Genomic DNA, 7,534 nt, shown 5'->3' with positions numbered 1-7,534 from the left:
TTATAGTGTATAAATGACCCATTCATATTTATAATAATTATGATAATACTTTTAAAATAAATCATTTATTTTTTTAAGATTGGTTACAAATAATCAATTATATTTTGAATATTAAGATATAACTTATTGTAACAGACAATTTAAAAGGAGTATGATCCAAATTTAGGCCATCTTCCTAATGCTAATTTAACCGGGCACTTAGCTTATAATAAGGCCGATGTTAAGTACCTTAGTACTAGCTCCTGCTCTTAGCACACGGGGTCTAGGGCGTGTTCATTTGTTTACATTTAGTTTTATCTCAGCTATTAGGACCCCTTAAAGTATGACATCCCATTTTAGTTTAGTTTCAGTTTGAAATGTCTTATCTTATCCTCTTGGGATCAATGAATAAATTAAATAAACAAACAGCTTATAGATTTGTATGTTATAATACATTTATTATATCGATTTTAGAGATGGTTCTAAAACTCCTTCATTGCTTTAATGGTGGAAATATTTGCTTGAGAAAATATATTAACTAAATTCGAGTTAGGTAATTTAAGCATTCACCTGTGGAACTACTATGATAACATTTTTTTTTTTTTTAAATAATATTTATTTTCTCAGATCGTCATAGAATTGTATAGAGAAAAGTAAGATAGCTCTCTTCAGGCTTATTTGACAAGGATGATTCTGTAAAAAGTTTGTTGAACAATTAAGCCAATATAGTACAAGAGCCGGGAAGAAAAAAAGGCAGTTATCTCACCCCAATTATTGATTACTTTAATGAAAATTATGTATAATTACTAGTAAAAATTAATGAGTCTGCCAAGTATAGGTAGGGGCAGTAAGAAATGGCGGCTGTTTCGAAACCTTTAAAAAACATTAATTTTTCATTCGGAGCTCTATATCTTAAAAACTACTAACAACATTAGATAATCTAAGAGAAAATTATATAAAGAAGAGTATTTTTTCCGAAATATTAGCCCTAAAAGAGCTCTTTACACCTAATAGTTCTTGAGATAGAGCCTTTTATAAAGCAAAATTTCTTAAAAATCTAGAGAAAGATTAGTAGTTAGTTAATTTATTTTGAGAAATCTATATCTCAGAAACTATGTGACGTACAGATGTTTATTAGCATTCAAATTAAAGCTAGTTTAATGGACTATAAAGATGTTTATGACCTTTACCTTCGTTGAAATAGTAGTTTTCATGATATTTGCTAAAATAAATTGATTTATAGTTGTTCGGACAATAAGTTTGATTTATGAAAAACATCATTTAGGAAACGTTGAACGTACATATGTTTGCCAGTGCTCAAATTAAAGCTAGTTAAATTTACTACATTGTAGTTAATTGTGTGTATCTTTGTAAGAGTAGTAGTTTTTATGATATTTGACAAAAATAAACTCATAAAATGTTAATTTATAGTTGTCCGTGCAAAATGTTAGAATTTTGAAAAAATATATCTTTAGATCCATAAGACGCACATATGTCTGCTAACACTCAAAATAAAGGGAATTTAACTTATTATAAAGTAGTTCATGACACTTATCTTCGTAGGAGAAGTAGTTTTTATGATATTTACATATGAATATAAATTTGGCGAATGAAAATTTGTCCAACCAACCGTAAATCAATTTATTTTAGCGAATTTCATGTAAACTATTACTCCTACGAAGATAAACATCATAAGCTACTTTATAGCTCATTAAACTACCTTTAATTTGAGTGCTAATAGACATCTGTACGTCAAATGGTTTTGAGATATAAATGTTTCAAAATAAATTCACTAATTACTGATCTTTCAGTACGTTCCAAACAACATTTTTATGAAATGTTTCTTTTTAAAAAGCTATATCTCGAAAATTATTTAACGTAAATAACTCTATTAGAGCTCGTATTTTAGAAAATTTACTCTTCTTTAAATGACGTTCTCTTAGGTTTTCTTGTATCGTTCCTACTTTTTGTGATATCGAGCCCCGAATGAAAAATTAGTTTTTTTTATCGCTTTGAAACAGCCGCTATTTTTTATTCCCCCTACCTATACTTGGTAGACTCATGAGTTTTGGCTAGTAATTATACATAGTTTTCATTAAAGTAATCAAAAATTCAGGTGACAGTTATCTCATATACCTTTTTTCTCCTCTTGGGCTCTTGTACTAATACTTTCGCTGCAAACCTTGGACAAAACAACTATTTCAGTCATTTGTTTTCTCGGCACCTTTCTCACCCTCTGATCTTTCTTAATTATTTCCTGTCTCTTCCAGTTAGAGACTCAACATCATTTAGAGACGCCAATCCAACACCAGTCTTTTCAGTCAAAATTACCTTAAAAAGGCGATCAGTTTCAGTAACATGAGTAGCTCGGCTGATTCCTTATTTACTCCAAATCCCATGTGGGTAAAAACCCCGATCATTCGTTTATCTGCACCTTTACCTCAGTAAATCAAATGTCTGACACAAAAATTTCCATACTATTCAAAGACTTGAGGAACTTTAATTTGTCTGACGCAAGTGGTATCTTTTTACAACAAATAAAATTATTTACTTATTCCAAAAAGTTGTAGTTTTAAAGTGTCTATTATCAATAACTATTGATATGTGGTTCTTTAGAAGACTGTCTTTCGCTTATTTATAACGAACATGGATGTAAAATCTTGGGCTAATAAAGATTGGAAATTTAGAACCCTATTATTTATATTTGATATCAGGTTTTTAATTTTGTAAGTTTGTTGATTGCATATTCTCGTTTGAAAATTTTTTAACACCTGTTGAGGTTATAAACATAGTATTTCTTCAGATATTATACGACTATGTTTAGACCTAACTCGTTGGTTTTACCGCATTTGCTGGAAATGGAAACTGCTGACCTTAAAAACCCGTACATTCAGCCAATCTCTTATAAATAAACCAACTTTTTATTTAACATTGTGGGACGCAACCTTAAAATTCCTAGTAACATAAAATAATGTATATTTTAAAATGATAAATACTTAAGCATAACTAGAACGATTGATCTGAAATAAAATGTGTCTTCTTCATACATGTTTTTTTGTTGTCTAAGTTGTCTTCTTTCATAGTTTTATGTCATTATATACACAATAATACAATATGTATGGTCATTGTATTTTTTACCCTTTATACAGATTATTGTTCTTTTATTGTCATAGAAAAAGAATACTAGTTTCAACAAAAGTATTTTTACAATGTAAATCAAATAATAAAGCATAAAAGAAAAAAATAAACCTATAAAAATCGTGAAAAGAAAGCAGCAGAAAGATTGGAACTTGAAAGCATCGTTTTTCCACTGGAGAAGGGTTGACTCTATTGATACTTGTTGAAGCTATTGTTGGCAATCTGGCTTAACTCCAACAGCTGGTCTCCCACTTGTCGCGTTAGTTGTCGGTGCGGTACGTTTTCGCGAATTATGCAATCATGTTTTTCAAATTTTTATGTACGTATAATATTTATTAATGCGAATAATAAATTATGTCTTAGATCATTATAATATTTTAACGTTCATATGAAACTGCTATCATTTTTTTGCTTACTATCATATGGATATTTCTAACAATCGGTGAAGTAAGGAGTTATTATATAGGTTACAAATCTTCTAATCAGAGTAAGAACGTCGAGTTTTCATTTCATGACTGTCAGGATATAGAGCCAACCGAATGACTTAAGTTTGCTAAGGTGACACCCCATCACACTCAGCAGTAATGGCCTCAGACCTAACTGGTATATATGTATGTAATATTACAAAATGCTTTAGTTTTCAGCTTATTTCCATAGTTTAAGCTAATTCCCAACTGCGTTGTTCTTATTACTGGAAAATTTGTCCTTTTGGGGTGAGGATTGTTAGTTGGACAAAATACGGCTTGCATGAATCAGTAAATATATAAATCAATGAAGAAACCGAGAGTCCTTAATGTGGATTCGAAGAGGATTTAAAATAGAATTAATAAAAGAGTGAATAATGATAGTTCATCTTCCTGAACCAGTTTGAGAATGCTCATAGAACAGACTCGAAAATTAAAAAGATCGATTCATATTGATCTATAGTGACTCAGACTCAGTTATCTGTACAGAATGTAAATATTGTAAATAATTATGGATGTGTACAAGATGATTTATTCTATTTTTAATTCTTTACTTTAGTTGTTTTCTATGAATTATTTCTTATTATAATTATTACTATCCATTTTAGTTTTTTCTTTTCTTATTTGATTACTTACATTATTTTTTAAAAATTAATTTTCTTTTTGCAATCTCTAAATTTTGGCGAACACATAAAAAGCTTTAAGAAAAAAAATTTAATTATAACTATTTTAGGACTCAAAACGTTATCCTCTTTCTATTAATACAAATAATTTTATACAACTATCTCAATGATTATTAAATTATAAATGAATTAAAGGCATAACAAAACTCTCTATTTAATGATTGGAGAAGATGGTCAGGGGGGGGGGGGTGCAGTCAGCAAAGAACAATATAAATAAAAAAAAAATTTTATTTATGCCGACGTTTCGACCTGAGTTTCAGTTCTTCATCAGGGAGTCAAGCGAGGAAGGCTGTCTAAAACTCTTTTTAGCCAACTCTCAGTTTTAGCCAACCTTCCCCGCTTGACTTTCTGATGAAGACCTGAAACTCAGGTCGAAACGTCGGCATAAATAAAATTTTTTGTTTATTTATATCGTTCTTTGCTGACTGCACCCCCCGACCATCTTCTCCAATCAGTAATCTACTGTCAACTATCAACACCTCATTATAAAACTATTGTAGTATATATGTATGTATATATTATAATGTTGTAATATATTATACTAATTAAGTTAAGATAGGCTAATAACACTTCACCACAAATATATTGATAGTTTCATTAGGTTCTGGCCTACAAAGAGATCCTCTGATTCACAATCTCTATGTTATGCGGTTTTATATTAATCAAGTAATAAGCAAGGTTTATTATACCGTAAATAACATTTATAAACCAAAAAAAAATTTATTACAGATCCAAGCTTAGCTTTATTTAATATGTAAAGGGAAAATATTGCTGAGAACTTCTTGAAGAAACGGGAAAGAAGTAGGGCAGGTTCCACGGACCATTGACTCGACTTATCATCAATCTAGATGCTTGAGGCACTGCTTCGAGGAACCATCAGCCGATACTAAGATCTATTCTGGGGTTATTTTCCCGGCAGTAATAGATGTGCAATCGCTCAAAGACATTAGTAGCTCCTCAACTCGGCGGTTGAGTGAATATGTCAAACGGTTTCTCTTCCATACTGAATATTAGGAAAATGATTTTAATATACAAACTAAGAAAGAGAGCGCAGAGAAGATTGAGAGTATTCTTCTATCTTCCAGTCCGTAATTAAATTCTGAAATTATCAGATTATTCCCAAATGTTTATAATTTACGTATATTACGTATTTACGTTTATATGTTTTCAGTTTCTCAAACAACAAACATCATATACATATTAAAAATAAAATTGATATCTTCATTATGAGACTGAAAATTTTTCTTAGCCGCGGTAGGACATTAAATTCTATATTTAGTTTTTCATATATTGTTTTATGTTCTACAATCATGTAAATATTAATAATTTTACTTATAATTCATTAAAAAGACCAATTAACTTTAAAACTAAAATATTTAATGAGGAATTCTCTATTGAGATAAAAAAAAAAGTTTTGAATGACATTTGACTTGAATAAATTATCGCGGTTCGTTTGTTCGGTTTAATGACAGGCGTTTCTCTCTTATTTTTTTTTTTTATTCACGTTTTCTTCCTCAACCTGCTTGGTTTTATTAGTTTCTTCTCGTAACGCATTAAGCCACTGGATGAGTGATGCCCAAAAATCTTATTCAAAAGTTCAAGCAAAATTCATTTATAAAATTAAAAGCTTTCTTTTCCAGAAAAACTGACAGCACACCGCATAATTTGAGCTGGATTTTTTATACAATTGCATATATTTTTTAAAAAGTTCATAAAATATCGTTGCACATTAGTGTACTAAGGTGTAATCAGCCAAACTTTCTTAAGCGTGTTTTATAAGAAATGCATATTTCGATGATTTCAATAAAAATTAAAATAGTGCATTGTAAATAAAATTACTATCTTTGGTTTATCTTCGCTGAACTTAACAATCCAATAAGGGTTTTGAACTTAGTTAAAATCAATCGCTGATGCGAAATTCTTCCGCGGCATTCTAAGTTTTCTTTTACAAAATGCACTAAATATATTTTTGCTAAAGCTGTGATACCTCAAACTTGAGCCTGATAAAATATCTTTACGAATTAGTGTATTTATCTGATAATTTCAGAATTTAATTACGGACTGGAAGCTAGAAGAATACTCTCAAACTTCTCTCTGCTCTCTTTCTTAGTTTGTATATAAAATTCATTTTCCTAATATTCAGTATAGAGGAGGAACCGTTTGACATATGCTCTATGTGTACATAGAGAGCATTTTTAAGACGAATTCTGTACCCTGATAAAAGAAGGTTTATTGTTTAAACCAGTTTTTATTTTTATGCTATTTGTTGATTCATAATCGTGTGAGTAATACATAGAATTTAGGCCAATGTCTTAACCTTACTAAAATTTAAGTAGGAGACGTTTTCAAAGGGTGATATCTAAAGTATATTAAAAAAAACAAAAAAAAAAACTGCTAATGTGCACTGAAACAGCACTTTATCTTAACGAATAAAATGGACATTGGCCCTTTTACGAAGGTACAGAATTATAAGCACCTTGGAATTAATAGCTGGTGCAATTTAAGGCTGAGATAATGAAGGAAAAAATCACTAAAAACATACACGGGTAACATTTAAAAAAATATATATTTTTGTTAAAAAATCTATGAAAAATTCCGATATTTTTTTTTCCGATCACAATACACATTTTCTCCTGAAATGAAAATAGTAAAATTATTAAAATAGTTAAGGGGAATACCCCAGAGGGTTAGACGGATACATTCCAAGTGCAGTGAATGTTATACTGTCGTCAATTATGTGTATCTACAGTTGAAAGTATGATCATAAGGTTATCTGAGAAAACTTGAGGCCATACTGTTCACGTATTAATTTATCAGAAACCGTAGTTACACTTTAAATTATCTAATTTAATCAACAAATAATTAAATTCCGAAGTATTATTAATTTATTTTTAACCATTTAATATGTTGCACAGTATATACAAGTAGATAAGGAGTCATGTAAAACTTATTACGTATTTTTAAATTAATAGTTCATGTATATATTTTATTTTTTAAGTAAATTTAGAAATACTTTGCTAGTGTATCATTTTATAATAGATGTAAGAAATCTATAGTTTTGCAATTTATAACAACAATGTGGCGATTAGCCATATCTTCCATGAATGAACGCCCATATTTCACGCCACAACTTAATAGCTAAGGATTAAACCCTGGTATTTCAAAAACCTCTAGAGACGATTATAAAGCAATAAAATAGTATATTGGAATTTTAAAATTAAAAGGTTCACTGTCACAAATATGACATCAAACAGACGAAAAAAAAAATTA

Source organism: Halyomorpha halys, unplaced genomic scaffold (genome assembly GCF_000696795.3).
Source record: "Halyomorpha halys isolate HHAL.00 unplaced genomic scaffold, Hhal_1.1 Scaffold1229.1, whole genome shotgun sequence".
Lineage (NCBI taxonomy): Eukaryota > Metazoa > Arthropoda > Insecta > Hemiptera > Pentatomidae > Halyomorpha > Halyomorpha halys.
This window is presented reverse-complemented; position numbering follows the sequence as displayed.